We start from the raw sequence: 15,950 nt of genomic DNA on the forward strand, positions 1-15,950 counted from the left end.
TCTAAGTATTTTTTTAACCCCAGGAAGCAATTTAGATGAATAATGTGATTGATAAACAATTATAAAAGATTACTTTCTGTTTCTAGATGGGTTCTAGTCTGATATCAGGCATCTTACATTTCTCACTTTAATCCAGAATCCAACAATCTGAGGGGCTTTCCAGGTCACTCAGCAGTAAAGAATCCACCTGCCAATGCAGAAGATGCATGTTTGATCCCTGAGTCAAGAAGATTGCCTGGAGAAGGAAATGGCAACCTGCTCCAGTATTCTTATCAGGAAAATCCCATTGTCAGAGGAGCCTGGAAGGCTGCAGTCCAGGAGGTCTCAAAGAGTGGGGCATGACTTATCAACTGAGCATGCATTCACTCAGGTAAGTGTGCGATCACAAGTACACACAGAAGAGCCTGGTGGGATTGCAAAAGAGTCAGACACAACTAAACAACAACAAACACACTCATTAAACAAAAGTACTCAATCCAGAGAGTATACGTAAGGTCAAAAATGAAAGCTTTGGTACAAATACACAATGGAGTATTACTCAGCCATTAAAAAGAATACATTTGAATCAGTTCTAATGAGGTGGATGAAACTGGAGCCTATAATACAGAGTGAAGTAAGCCAGAAAGAAAAACATCAATGCAGTATACTAACGCATATATATGGAATTTAGAAAGATGGTAACAATAACCCTGTATACGATACAGCATAAGAGACACTGATGTATAGAACAGTCTTTTCGACTCTGTGGGAGAGGGAGAGGGTGGGATGATTTGGGAGAATGGCATTGAAACATGTATAATATCATACATGAAACGAGTCGCCAGTCTAGGTTCGATGTATGATACTGGATGCTTGGGGCTGCTACACTGGGACAACCAAGAGGGATGGTTTGGGGAGGGAAGAGGGAGGAGGGCTCAGGATGGGGAACACGTGTATACCTGTGGCAGATTCATTTTGATATATGGCAAAACCAGTACAATATTGTAATGTTAAAAAATAAAATTAAAAAAAACATTTTAATACTTAAAAAAAAAAGAAAGTGGCTCAGTGTTAAAAAAAAAAAAAATGAAATTCACTCTCTAAGCCTTCTTCAGGATTCATTGTAAATTTGTATTCTTCTAGATCCTTTGTCAATATGCACACATATAAAATTTAAATGACAATGGAAAGAGACTGTGCATGTTACTTTCTTCAACTTGCTTTTTCTTTTTTTTTTTCCACTCAGCAGGATATTATGGGCATCTTGCCACATAATTCTCATTCATTTTCATGGCTGCATTCTATTCTGTGTCAGTGCCATATTTATTTAACTTTTCCCCTACTGATGAATATTTGGGTTGTCTCCAATTTTTTGTAGTACAAATAATACTACAATGAGCATACTTTTACACATTTTATTATATACTTATACAAATACTTTTGGCAGAATAATTTTTAGAGGAGGCATTGTCACTTCAAAAGCAGTGAAAGCCTAGTATAAATTACTATATTAAAAAATTTTAGTATACCTGTAACATACAATATTGTACAGCAACTATACTTTAAAAAAATCACAAATTTTAAAAATTTTGATGTATCTGTCCTCCAAAAATATTGTACACACTCTCACCAATGGCATGTGAGATGTCCCCTTTGCCACACTCTCACCAATACCAATATCATCAATGAATAATGAATACATTTATTCATCACCATTAGATTTCAATCTTAAGCTGTAAAAATAAGAGAAATATCTTGAAGTATGGAGAGAATGTCATAGTAAATATGAAAGTACTAAAATATTAATTTTTTTTTTCATGGAGTAGGTGTGTATGGAAAAGGGAAAGGCAACCCACTCCAGTATTCTTGCCTGGAGAATTCCGTGGACAGAGGAGCCTGGCAGGCCACAGTCCTTGGGGCCGTAGAGTCAGACATGACTGAGTAACTAACACACACATGCAGGAGATATGTAATGGTTTTCTAGGTATTTGGGGGAAATGTCAGAAACATTAATAAAAAGTCAGTTCCAGATACTCAGGGATGCCATAATAAAAATTAGATAAATAATGTTAAAATAAGGTCTAGCTTTATAACAGACACTTGTCATTCTCTCTATAGATTAGTGAAGCCCTGGGACCTACTACTAAAACTAAAAGGTATTTATTTTAAATTCTACTTCCTTCTCTTGAAAAGTTGGTGTGTGTGTTGTGGGGGCGGGGGTGGGGGTGGTGCTGGGGCAGGGGCAGTGGTTCCAATAGAAAAAACAAATTATTTTGCTTGTAAGATAATTCTTTCATAAGTATTCTATTTAATGTAAAAAAATCAGTAATAGAAAATGAGGCAAATATTTATTGAAAGCATTTTAGAAGCACAAAGTACTGATAGGTGTTCCACACTTGGGAGCATCTTGCAGTTCACCAATTCTCAGGGCAACACTGAGGATCAAAAGGATATCAAAAAGATATTATTTTGCCTCTAAGCAAGGATTTATACTGATTATTTAACTCCAGAGCCTTCAGTTTGCAAATTAAATGACTAATTGTGAATAGATTCACTCTTGAAATCTTTGTAGAGTTTATTCCCCACCCCCAGCTCCCAACAACTGGGGAATCCTGGTATTTGGTAGAGGGGGTGATTGGGAGGCAGAGGCTTATCTAATGCTGTAATTTGATAAAGTAGCCAGAAGCTACAGTGCTAACGTACCAGTACCTACCCAGCCTGTCTTTCTAAATCATCTCCTCCTGTTAAGAGATTGAAGCCAATCTTTGTGTCTTAAGAATATAATATGTCAGAACATCACCAATTTACTTGTCTTCCTTGATGCCCTGGACTGAAAGACCTGAATCCCATCAAAATTGGCTTTTTATTGGAGACACCTGGGTGGTTCTATGTCCCATAAACAAAGGAAAACAAATGAACTAAAGTTTAGAAACCAGAAAAAAAGCACTGAACTAGAAATTACAGCACCCAACTATGGTATAAAAATCTCAGTGGAAAAACCACCGTGGCATATCTCTACTCATTTTTGACTCCAAAGGCTCATCTTATCTCTTTTCTCATTCAGAGAATACAACATTTTGTAGAATATAACTTGCTGAGGTTCTTAGCCTGTATGGTACAAGCCTGACTTATATATGCTGGTGGCAACTCTTGAGATTTCAGTAGAATGCAGCTGTCTTAAACAGAAGTCAAAAATAAATCTCCTAAATATTAATACTTTCAGTGACCCTCATTATCTTATATTTCACATGCAATTCATTTTACAGAGGTGCTAACCAAAAATCTAAACTCTCTTTTTCATGTTTGAGTGTAACTTTACACAGATAAGAGTAAATAAAAGTAGTCTTAAAACTCTAGTCATATTAGTTACATTCTTTTTTCTCAAAAAAGCTGAGTATCCAAAGGACTGTCCTATTTTTATTTGAATCCTAAGTGTAGCTTCATCTTTCCCCCTTTATAAAAGTACAGAAAAATATCTAATGGAGAATATGATGAAACAATTCAAATTAGAATGAGACAATCCTGGTTAGGCAATGTGGAAGGAAATAAAAGAAAGGGCTCGCATGATAAACTTGTTTTTGGGGTCCCAATATCCTGGGCTTCCCTAAAGGCTCAGTGATAAAGAATCCGCCTGCCGATGCAGGAGACATGGGTTCGATCCCTGGGTCAGGAAGATCCCCTGGAGAAGGGAATGGCAACCCACTCCAGTGTTCTTGCCTGGGAAATCCCATGGATGGAGGAGCCTAGAGGGCTACAGTCCATGGGGTTGCAAAAGAGTAGGATACGACTTAGTGACTAAACAGCAATCTTCTCTGATGACAAAGAGTAAGAATAGTATTGAAACAACAGTATAAACTACCAGTTGGGGGAAAATCTCTCTGGCTAGTCCTCTTCCCCACCCACCCCGCATCCTCCATCCCACTTACATTCCTTACTCAATTTACCCAATTCTCTACACACAGCCAGACTTCAATGAGGAGCACGCATCACAGTAAAATAAAACTCGAGTTGAGGGCAACATAAGAGAAGAAAGGGAGATCATACAGAAAAACATGGTTTACATGAAAGACTATTTGAACCAGTTTAATAGCTGTGGAGAAAGACGAATGAAAACATGTTCCTTTATTCTATTAAATGAGTCCAGAAATGTGGAGATTGTTGTTTATGTGCTAAACATCGTCATGCGTAATACTTAAGAATATTTATTTCCTAGATAACCTATCATCTTTTTGTGGTACATATGACAAGGCAGTGAAATCTTGAAACAGGTGGAATTTGAGCCCTTCAATAAAAATGAGTAAAATCAAAGTCAACAGAATTATTGCTATGATAAAACACAACTCTTTTTGTTATTAAGGCAGTTTAGTGATACTTTCATGCCACGGTTTTCAAAATACTAGTAGACCTTCCTCACTAATCATTTAGCCATTTGAGAATTATTTTTTTAAGTTTTTTTCTAAGCAACATTTTGAAGGTACTAGAATTTGAATTCAATATGGATTTTGGATTTTATTTGTTGTGGAAAAACAAAAAAATGTTTAGATTTGGTTTGAAACTACATCCAAATTTTGAAGGAATTCCCAAATTATCTGAACTTTGAAGGCGTGGAAATAAAACAGAATCCAACTTTCTTGCAAGGTTTTCCACATTTTCTGTTTGGAGTGATGGTTTGGGGGGCAGGAGAGGAGGGTAGATTTATTGTTTGGTGTCTGAGCTCAAAGAACTTCTGTGCATTAATAGTCTTGCTTTCTGTCTCTAGTGAAAACAAGGTCTGTATTGTACCAGTTTGTAAAATATTATGTTTATGTAACCTGTTTGTTTTTCAGAATTGTTGACAGTGAGATCTGAGGAGAGGCATGTGTATCAAGATCCAGTGGGTCTGATTTGTATTTCTATCCACTGAATCACACCTTACCCCGAACCTCCAAAACTTGTCACCAGCCCCCCATAACTGATGTCACTTTGCTTAGAACAGTCTCTTTTTTTGCTTTGTTTCCTCCAATGAAGCCATTTAGAACAAATTTTACTCTCCCAAACTTGCCCTCTCCTAGAAAATAAATAATAAAACACATCCAAGGCAAGGGAGGAGGGGGAGGGGAGGAGAATAAATGAAACATTCAATGTAGAGTTTTATTGAAAGATCCTTGTGGTATTTTGCTTTTGAAATGTGTTTAGCACAGACTTTAAGGATTGGCAATTTGTTTAAAGAAATGGGTAAAATATTTAAAACCACCACTTTATTTAAACTATTGTGCCTCCTTCAGTAAACATTCAGTACATGATTGAACCCTGTATGAACTTGTGCTTTTGCTGGTTAAATAGAATCTAAGCTTAAAATGAAAGGAGGCTGCTATTGAAAAGGGGACAAAAAACTTACATGTGCAATTTTTTTTTTTTTGCCCACACACAAGCACTCACCCCCAAAAAATATCACGTGAGTGAGATCCTTTATTAAAATACCCCTAGTTTTTTTTCCCCCCCTTGGCCTCAAAGTGCGAAACTGAAAGCAAGCTGTTAACAGAAATGAGTAATTATTGAAGCTCTAACAGGCAGCTTTCATTGAAGTTGATTACAGCAGCCATATAATCACTTTTAGGATGCTGTAATCACAGTAGCAGGGAATGCTTCACTTGGTTCTTATTGTTTTCGCTCAGGGTGGAGGTAGGGGGCCTGCAAGAAGGCCGTTTTACCACCTCGGTACAATTTCTGCTGCAAAAGAAATCTACACAGCCCTGAATGGAGTCGAGAATCATTTATTCTTTCTTTATTAGCATTTTCTCCTCCCTCACACAAGAGTCTGTTGGAGTCAGGAAATTGCTGTTATTCAATATGCAAGCCAGAGGTTGTAATGACCGCTTGGAAGGGTATGACCAACAATTACAGCCCTTAATGAATAGGGGTAATCTAGTTGAGACTAAACACTAGTAGCAACTCTGGGCTGTCTCTGGTTAAATTAAAAGAACAGCAATGCAAAGGAAGTTAACAAGAATTAATTAGTTAGATCGAACTGAAAACCTACTCATTAGAGATGTTATAGGCAAAGTAAAAGCCTATCTTCAGTGCAATTAGGTAGACAAATGAATTGTACAGCTGACTGACTCACACCTGCTAACAGCTAAGGGCTATAGTGCTATGTATGGGATCCACTTTTTCCAGTTCATGCATACTTGCATAGTTTAATGGATCTTACATTCTCGAATTAGCCTCCATTCCTGCAGATCTTTACTTCGATGTTTGATCTAAATATGGGCAGTTTCACTGCAGCAGGCATTTAACAAGCGCTGACTGAGGAGGGCAAAGGATGTGTTTGGAACCTCCCAGAAAAGGGTTGTCTTGCTTAAAAACAGTCCCACACAGGTTCTCCCGACCACTTATCAAAGAAAGGAAGTGCATCCTAAAGGGTGTCAGTTTCCAGATAGGCCTGTTAGCTAATTGTTCCATCTTAAATCATAAAAAGAAAGTCTGTGGTGCCTGTAGGCTAGAAGCAAATAAATATTAAAAATAGGAAAGTAACTCAAGAAAGATTTATAAAGCAGTTGTCATTTTTAATGATGCAGAGGGTTTGGAGTTATGCATGGTTGGAGGGAGACACCAGGGCAAAGACGTCTGCTTTGCTTTTGGGGTAGGGGTTGCACAACAGATAAAGGAAAGAAGAAACCCTAGAAATCTCAAGCTGAGCCCTTTCTGGGAGTCGTTATCATAATTATGCACTCTGGTATTTTTTCCAGATGTTTCTCTGGTCTTTTTCTACCTATTGCCTTTTGGCTTCTTTGCTTTCCTGTATGAAGTCCCTGAAAGCGTTCACTGCCTGATATATTTGTTCCTGCACTCGAGTTCAGGATGCACATTTAGTTAAAGTAGGAGGAGTAGGCGAAGGAATTCTGAAAGTGGATTCATCTGCTTGTATTTATGAGTCAGATGACAGGCTAGGGGTAACTCGGTTCATCTTGGAATGGTGTTGTAGAACAGGGATCAGGAGTCAGAAGTTTATTTTCTAGTACTGCCCTAGTGTCTCAGGATGAACTTGAAATAACCTCTTTGTGGCCCATATTTTTGCCTTTTTAATAAGGGTGATCACCAAGGTTTCCAAAATTTATGGATCAGTCACACGGGGAAAAATTCTACTAGTCCCCCTCTCACCACCTCAGAATCACCTTTGCACTACCAAGCCACACTGCTCTTCACCATGGCACCATGACATTGGCCTGGCACCAGTCTCCCTTTCAACTTCCCTTCTTGTCAGTAGAGCCAGAGAACAGACCAGTCCAGTTGATGTCCAGAACTTCTCTCTCCTTTATTCCCTGCCAGGATTCCCCCTACTGGTGTGATGGAGGAAGGGGCGTCTCAACAGGCTCTTAGGAGACAAGTGTCTAGCAATTGTTGGAAATCCCAGTGGTGGCTTCTAATAACCTGATTAGGGTGGGTCCAGTCCCTGGCTGAGACGGTAAAGCGTCTGCCTACAATGCGGGAGACCCGGATTCAATCCCTGGGTCAGGAAGATCTCCTGGAGAAGGAAATGGCAACCCACTCCAGTATTCTTGCCTGGAAAATCCCATGGACGGAGGAGGCTGGTAGGCTACAATCCATGGGATCACAAAGAGTCGGACACAACTGAGCAACTTCACTTTCTTTCTTTCAGTTAAAGCCACTCCTTCCAGCCTCTAGAACATGTGAGCTGCAGCCTTCCCCTGCCATTATTTTGTGTTAATAGCAATCACAAAACCTAGTGTAACTCAAGTGCCCTCCCAAGCCTCCCTAACCTCTAAAGCTCCCAAGTGAAAGCCATTGAGCAAAAGCTTCTTTTACATTTTAGCCACTTCTGCTAATACACAATAAGCACACAAGTAATTACAGGCTAGTTTAGCTTATTTAACACAGCTTCTCCTCACTCTGAGCCAAAGAAAGCCCTTATGATGCTGCCCAAAATGACCAAGGCAACGACGTGGGGGAAAAGCTACAGAAAGACAAAAGAAATGCCCTCTTCAACTAAGAGCCAAGAGAACAAACCATGAACATTTTTAGAGGGTCAGAATACAAAGCCAGCTTGGACATTTTCCCAGTCTTGTGTGAGAGCCTGGAAGCCGGGGGAAGACAGTTGAGAGCTTTGGGGGTCTCGCCCCACAGGCAACTTAGAGACCCGTGGGAGAATCCCCTGAGGACAGCAGTGACATTGTTAGGAGCCCCACCAATGACTCTTTGTCCTGTCATGTCGTTCCCCTGTCTTCCAGTTGTTGGACTACTGATGGCTTTCGCCTTTTCTATAGGGTCCATTCACTTCCTTATTTAGATCTTAAGTTAACCCTCTCATGAGTAATCCCTATCCCCCCAGAACAGTGCAGGAGAGAACTCTGGTCCAGTTGTTGGGTCTGACAATAAACTTCCCTTTCCAAGTCTATCAGGCCACTCACATTTCTATCTACCTAGATGTACTCTTGCTTCTGTTTTACTGATGGAACTAGTGTTCGTTTCTTAGGGCTGCAGTAAAAACAAGTTCTGGAGGTTACAAAGTCCATAGGCTCTAGCGAAGACTCCTCCCTTACTTCTTTCAGCTTCTATTGGCTCCAGCATTACTTGGCTTCTGGCTACATGTCTCTACTTTCACTTTCATATAATGTTCTTCTATGTTTCTGCATGTCTCAAATCTCCCTCTCTCCTCTCATGAAGACACTGGCCATTGGATTAAGGGCTCATGCTAAGTCCAGAACAATCTCATTTTGAGAACTTAATCTTAATTATGGGCTCCCCAGGTGGTGCTAGTGGTAAAGAACCTGCCTACCAATGCAGGAGACTTAAAGATGTGGGTTCAATTCCTGGGTGGGGAAGATCCCCTGGAGGAGGATTCTTGCCTGAAGAATCTCATGGACAGAGGAACTGGTGGGCTATAGTCACAAAGAGTTGAACACAACTGAAGTGCCTTAGCAGGCATACACACATCTTAATTATATCTACATTTGGATGCTTATTCCAAATAAGGTCACTTCCTGAGGTTCCAGGGAGGGCCCCATTTCAACCCACTACAGAACTATCATCAATGATGTCGGTTCTTTAATCTAAAACTTTACTTCATAAAGTGTATTTGGTGGAGCACTAGCCCCTTGAGATTCTTTGGAAAAAAACAACAACAACAACAAAACAAAAACAAAACAAGGAGGTAGGATGTTCTGTGGTCAAGCAAGTTCGGAAAAGCTGCATTCCCTCTGGTAGGGTCACAAATCACAGTGGCTCATTAAAGGTGTGAAAAGTCCTGCAATTAGGAAGCTGTTTATCTTTGTCAAAGTCATTGTTTCCCTAAACTTAACTGACCAAAAAGAGGGTCTCCTTTTTTTTTTTTTCCAAATAGCACATTATTAACAGTCCATGGAACGCACTGAGAAATGCTGGACTCAGTATTTCACTAAACAAATGTGAGCCTCCAACCTTAAATCTCTATTATTTAGTCTTTTCTGAAGTTTTTCTTAGAATTCAACAGTAGCCCATGGATACCCTTCCATTTCTTTTGTTTACCGAGTTGTAACAAGCCCACTTATAGCACAACCTTCATATCACATGGATTTAGCTGGACTGTAGGACATGTCTTCTGAAACAAAAAAAAAGACGTCAACAAAATATGATCTTTTAACATCTTTACAAGGAGTTTGGTCCAAACCCAGTATTATGAAAGAAACTCATTTCACAATTTACCATTTTTGTTGGTTCAAGGTTTCTTCCATTTTAGTGTTTAAGCTTTGTGATATCTGACACCCTTTTACTCAAAATAGCTTTGCAAAGGAGTGAAATTCTGATCCTGATTGTACCAATAAATAACTGAAATTAGGTGATTTATGCAAACCACCTAATTTTACAGTGAAGCCTCAATTCTTCAATCTGAAAAATGGGTTAATTTTAGTCTAATAACCATGGAATTATTTTAAGGATTACATTTAAAAACAGATATGTAAACATTTTACCAGTTTTAGGAAAACTACCTTTTGTTGTTGTGTTAGTTTTTCAGTCATGTCTGACTCTGTGCAATTCCATGGACTGTAGTCTACTAGGCTCCTTTGTCCATGGGATTCTCCAGGCAAGAATACTGGAGTGGGTAGCCATTCCCTTCTCCAGGGGATCTTCCCAACCCAGGGATCGAACATGGGTCTCCTGCATTGCAGGCAGATTCTATACAGTTGGAGCCACTTTTTAAAAATTGTTATTACATAGCTTTTGGAAAGGAAATATCTGTTATCTTTTGGGAATATCTGTTCTTGATGAAAGATTTAAGACAGAACCTATTAAAATAATAGTGCTCACATGTAAATCATACTTGAGCTAGTGATCCCATGAATAGTGCTTTAGAAACAGTAAAATCCTTAGTGTATCTTGAGACGAAGGAAAGAGGAAGGAAGGCAGGAAGGAAGTGAGGTGAGAGGAGAGAAAGGGGGTCCAGCTGGGGCCAACTTCTGGACAATCTGTGCAGCCACACAGGCCCTATATCTAGAAGGGCTCCACATTGGTTCAACACTCTGCTCTCACTATCTTGAAATTCTTAATCATTTTTGAACAAGAGGCCCTGCATTTTCCCTTTGCACTAGGTCTTCCAAATCAGTAGCCTGTCCTACACGAACCCCTTCTTCCCTCATAACCCAATGAGAAAGTTACTGGGATACCCCTCTCCAGCTGAAGTAGACAACATTCCAACTAAACTGATCCTACCATTTCATTTCTGCATGTAAAGCTCACCATTAAGGATCCCATTCCAGTTTACCGAACACTAAAAACCAATCTTTGGACCTGATCCAAGTCCTGAGTCCCTTCATATTTTAAGTTTATGTAGTTTGAGAAAACCCAGGCCACAAAGCCAGCTAGAACATTTTAAATTATGGGTGTGGCCCAAGTGTTATTTTTAAGTCATTAAATGAGTTCTTTCAAAGTTTGAACTCTCTCAAAGTTACTTCTGTGCCGAAAGTTCCTTAAATGATCAAAAAATGGGAATTTGCAATAAAAATGTTGACACAAGCCCACTCAGGGAACAGAGTTTTTTCTGCTCTGAGCATAGCACATGGGCAGTATGGTACTGGGGCCAACAACACATAACTGACAAGAAACACAGTCTGAACAGGCTTGGAAGTCAGAGTTTGTGTCTGTGCAGCTAAAATGGGTTGTGTCACAAAACTTTGCTAAACACTCTTGCCAGTTGTGTTGGCCAGCACTTTTGCGTATTTATAATAATCAGGTATATTCAGATTTAGAGCTTCCCAGGTGGTGCTAGTGGTAAAGAACCTGCCTGCCAATGCAAGAGACATAAAAGATGCAGGTTTGATCCCAGGATCGGGAAGATCCCCTGGAGGAGGGCATGCAGCCCATTCCAGTATTCTTGCCTGGAGAATCACATGGGCAGAGGAGCCTGGAGGGCTACAGTCCATAAGGTCATAAAGAGTCAGACACAACTGAAGCAACTTACACACATATTTAGATTTTACTTGTTTTATTATATTTACTTCAAGGTGTGGAAGAGAATGGCGTAGTCTGTGTATCTTCTACTGCTCAGAGAAAGATAAAGTTTAAGAAAGGACACTGAGTGAATAGACATTGATGTCCAAAAATCATCATTGATTTGGATAATAGAATTTATTGAGTTATATTTAGGAACCACTAAGTTCTCTCTCTTTCATTCTCCCTTTCTTAGTTTTGTTCCTTTCAATTGTTTTAATATCTTGGAAATTTGGATATCATTTTAATATTTCTTTATGATCTTCTTCTCTCAGATTCAAAAAGCAGGTGCTGTGTGCTTCCCCCCTCCCCATCTTCAACTTTGCACAGAATTGAAATGGCATTGGTGCTCTCCTTTACCAGCAACAACAACGGCTTAATTTATGTGGCCCTGTGTGTTGCCAGGCCAGTTCAGCTTGCACCCCATCACATCACTGACGATGGTACATCTCACAGGACTGGTCAGCGGCTGGGACTGATTCAACAGATGGAGTCCAAAACAGTGTCTACACAAGGTCTAGAAAAATAGTGGTTTTTACAACACATTGGCGATTTTAGGGTAGATTGAAGAAGAAAAAAGAACCTACTTATCATTTAGATTAGTCTTTCCCATAAGATTGTGAAAATATTAAGAGAGATTAATCTCAGACCAAAAAAGAAAAAAAAAAAAAAAAAAAAAAAACCTGGTGTGGTAAGAAGTGAATAGTAACAGAGAGGAGAATCTTTCAGATAAATACAGAAAACTGAATATGCAACTTTGGTCTAACCAAACTACGTACTATTGACAGTAAAATCATAAGACTTCTTGCATATCATAATACCCTTCCCTCTATCAGAATTGGATAGGAATTATCATCACCATCAGATTTAGGAGGCAAATGAAAAGCTTAACTATGGGTCAAGCCACTCTGTGGCTGAGAAGCTAAGCGGGATTTACATGTATCCACAAAAATTCTGAAATTTTAAAACTAAGAAAACTTTAAGGGTTCTCTAGTCTAGCATCATCCAATAGAACTTTCCATAATGCTGGATATGGGTCCAAATCTGCACTGTCCATTATGATTGCCTGTGGCTAGTAGCTATAAGAAATGGGACTAGCAACCAAGGAATTATATTTTTAATTTAAATTAAATGTAAATGATCACATGTGGCTAGGAGCTACCACAACCACCAACCCAGCATGGTTCAGCCCCTCTGGCTTACGGAGAGGAATGGAATCTAAAGAAGTTCAGGGCCTCATGTAAAGTCTCACATGGACTCAATGAGGAGCCATCACTGTCGGGGTAAGGGGGCCGCCTCCCAGGCAGCTGCTCCATCTGCTCCGTGCCCGTGCCCAGTTCTTGGTCTCCAGCAAAGCACAGAGTGACTGATAGTGAAGTGAAAAAGATCAGAGCTACAGCCTATGCTTTTCATAAAGCTCAACTGAGTTGTTTTAACTTTTTATAAATCTTCATTGATGGTATTGTTTTTTCATGCTATTATGCAAATTCCATATTTAATTTTAAAGCTGTTGAGATAAGTTTAATGTTAACAATTCTATGTTGTCTTCCAATTTGTTCTTGTTTTTTATTTTACTGGTCTGTGAAGTCTAGTTCTAGAATCTTAGAACCAGGTATTAAACCCCAGGTAGGCAGTACCCCAGAGTCAGGGGTACCTTCTAGGGAGGTTGCCTCATTCGGTGTCGCCCTCCCTAGCTGGCTTACAGAAGGCTACTTCCTCAACTGCCAGCTTCCTCTGGGCTGCACCTGGCCAGAGCCATACCCCCATCTTCCTCCAGTCCTAGGCTGATCAGGCTGTTTGAGATGCATTTCACAAGCTCCACCCATGAGCTGAGACTGGGGCCAGTGTCAGGCCACAATGAGCCCAATTGCCACATCCTCCAAAACAGCTGCCAAAGAGGAAAAGTCTGGGACACATGTTAAGAAAGGGTCCTGAAGTGAAAGAAACAGAAAAGTCAGAGATACGGCCAATATTGAGAAGAAAGGAAGAGAAAGAGCAAGAAATAAAGATGAGACTGTGGGAAAGGAGGTGAAGGATTGGTGGCCGTAGAGTGAACCACAGTGCGCTCAGGGGACCTTGAGAAACTGTCCAGGTTCTAGACTGAGAGCACCCAGGTGCTGCCTTCAGGCCAGGAAAATTAAAAAAAAAAAAAAAAACCTCTCCAGAATTGATGAGGTCTTTTGTCTTCTTTCAAATATTTTGTTAATGATGAGCATCATCTCTCTTAATAGCCAGTTTCTATGTCTTATCAAACTAATGCTTGAAGAAGCGCTTCCTGGTACTAATCAAAAGCGTCCTGCTTTAGTGTTTTATTTTCTCTGATTTAGTCACCTGGGGCATTTGTCACCCTACATACCCCACTGATGGGTAATAAAGCAGGCCCCCACCCTAAAATTATTGGGCTCTTCCTAGCCCAGTAATGACATATAGCCCTTGTCATGATTCATTTATTCTTTCAACAAGCACTTAGTAATTGCCTGTGATATTCAAGGCACTCCTACTCAAAGTCACAGCTAATAGTTCTCTTAGGCCAGTTGTTTGTAATATTACAAAATATGGTACAAAGAGGACTATTTCTTAGATGACCAACCAGTATTTTACAGGTGAATGACTAGCAGGTCCCCAGCAGACAGAGAGACTGTCTAGCTTCAACTGAAGTGTTCTTTTTAGAGATTTCTTGTTCTAAATTTCTTGTGACCCTCTCTCTGGGTCTCATCTGTCCCTGAACCGAGGACATCTTTCCCCAAGTTCCTTTGTGACTCTAGTAGACTTACTCAAACCTGGTTTCCTACAAACTATACCAGATACCCAAGGAAAAGAGATGTTGGTTGGTTTGGTTGGTATTTATTTTCCATCAGTTCCCATTTCTGTCCGAGCTAAGCCTCACTCTTCTCTGAAATATCCTGATTTCCCAAAGAAAATGCCATTTCTGGTATCCATATCCTCTAGGAACTGATTCTTTTCTCCGTTTCTATAACTGGCCTCTGTGTTCCACAGAGACACCAAAGTATTTTTTATTTTCTTCATGGCTTCATCTAGAACTGAGAGCCAGTCTGTCCCATGATGAGGCATCTCTCCTCTGTCTCTTGCTGATCAGCTCTTAGCAGTTAGATCCAGTAAGCTTGTAATTATTCATTCATTCAAAAACACCTATTGATTACTGACTCTGTATCAGACACTACAGATGCTGGGGCCGTAAAGAAAGGAAGGTGGTAGGGGAAGGGGAGGGAAATAGCAAGCTCTTGTGTTCTAGAAGTGTACAATCCAGTGAAAGACAAAGGCAAATAAATAGATACTCACAATAGAATGTGGTTAGTACATGATAAGAGAAAATACAGTTTGCCAAACAAGCATCAAGACCATCCAACCCACGCTCAGACTCCCATCCAAGAGATACAAATGAGAGGCCTGTGGGGTTAAAATTTTAATATTAATAGAGCCTTTTCACTCTACGGTATTTTTTTTAATATATCTATTTTCTTCCTCTTGAGTTAGGGCCGTAGCACAGCATGTATGCACCAAAAGGTCATACTTTTCGGGAAATCACCAAATCACTTCCCTGACTCCCCAGTGCCTCTCCTTCCCTGCCACACTGTCACCTTCCCAAGGCACCATTGCTCCTTCAGTACATAAGCTGGTGCCTAGGATGGTGGTATTCCAGATCCTGTTCCATGATGGGTGTTTTACACGCTCAGTGTCACCCTTGAACTGTCATATTCACCTCTCATCTCCACATCTTTCTGTACAAGTGACAAAAATGACACAGAATAGACTGATGGAAAGATAAAAACAATATTTGCTTATGAATTTTAGGGTAAATTAAAATTTTTATTACAAATTCTCCATTTTTACTACATGCAGTTTTTGCATTGGGTTCGATGTTCCAATATTTGAAGGACTGGTGATCTCCAAATAGTGTATAATATCTGATTTGCTAAATCTTTCTCTGTCTTAACCCAAACATACCCAGAGAGACTACACATGATATAAAAGGAACCCAATCCATGTCTACAGTTCTAGTTTCAACAGTACTAGAAAAAGAAGTGAGAGGAATTTGGTCGCGAAATTTGTACTGTTGCCTTAACAAGTAGCAGGTTGTGAGTTGACCCTGCTTGTGGTTTTTCTACAAGACCCTCTGGGAAGTCGGCTAGGGCTCCTTCAGGCCAGCTACCACTTACACCCAGAGTGTACATTGAGAAAAATTTCATGGTGTGACAATTAAGCCCTCAAAATACACATTTATACCTGATTTAAAGACTTCTTAGAATTAGTGTACCTGGTCCTAAGACCCTGTCCAAGTCCACAAGTACAGAATCTCCTGAAGAGAATCCCATTTTGTCTGGTCCTCCTATAATGTCAAGTTGGCCCAGGAGTGCTGCTTAGTTCTCCTAACCATGGTTCTCAAACTTCCGTGTGGATCAAAATCGTCTGGAAGCCCTGTTAAAACCCCACACCCAGAATTTCTGGTTCAGTAGGTCCTTGGAATGGAGCCCAAGGAATTTCATTTC

The 15,950-nt window shown here is 39.9% G+C and overlaps 1 long non-coding RNA gene across 3 annotated transcripts in view; it reads left to right on the top strand.

The window, feature by feature from the left end:
* The window catches only part of LOC129656158 (uncharacterized), a 45,079-nt gene extending 32,997 nt beyond the window's left edge, over positions 1–12,082 (top strand). For 2 of the 3 annotated variants that reach the window (XR_008716237.1, XR_008716239.1), the window contains 3 exons: positions 137–370; positions 2,098–2,135; positions 4,806–5,489. This is a non-coding gene — a long non-coding RNA (uncharacterized LOC129656158). Of the gene's footprint in view, positions 1–136; positions 371–2,097; positions 2,136–4,805; positions 5,490–11,717 lie in introns of those variants that run through there. The other variant, XR_008716238.1, reaches the window with a different exon arrangement.
* The last annotated feature ends 3,868 nt before the right edge of the window (positions 12,083–15,950 follow it).

The sequence above is a fragment of the Bubalus kerabau genome, chromosome 6 (genome assembly GCF_029407905.1).
Source record: "Bubalus kerabau isolate K-KA32 ecotype Philippines breed swamp buffalo chromosome 6, PCC_UOA_SB_1v2, whole genome shotgun sequence".
NCBI lineage: Eukaryota > Metazoa > Chordata > Mammalia > Artiodactyla > Bovidae > Bubalus > Bubalus kerabau.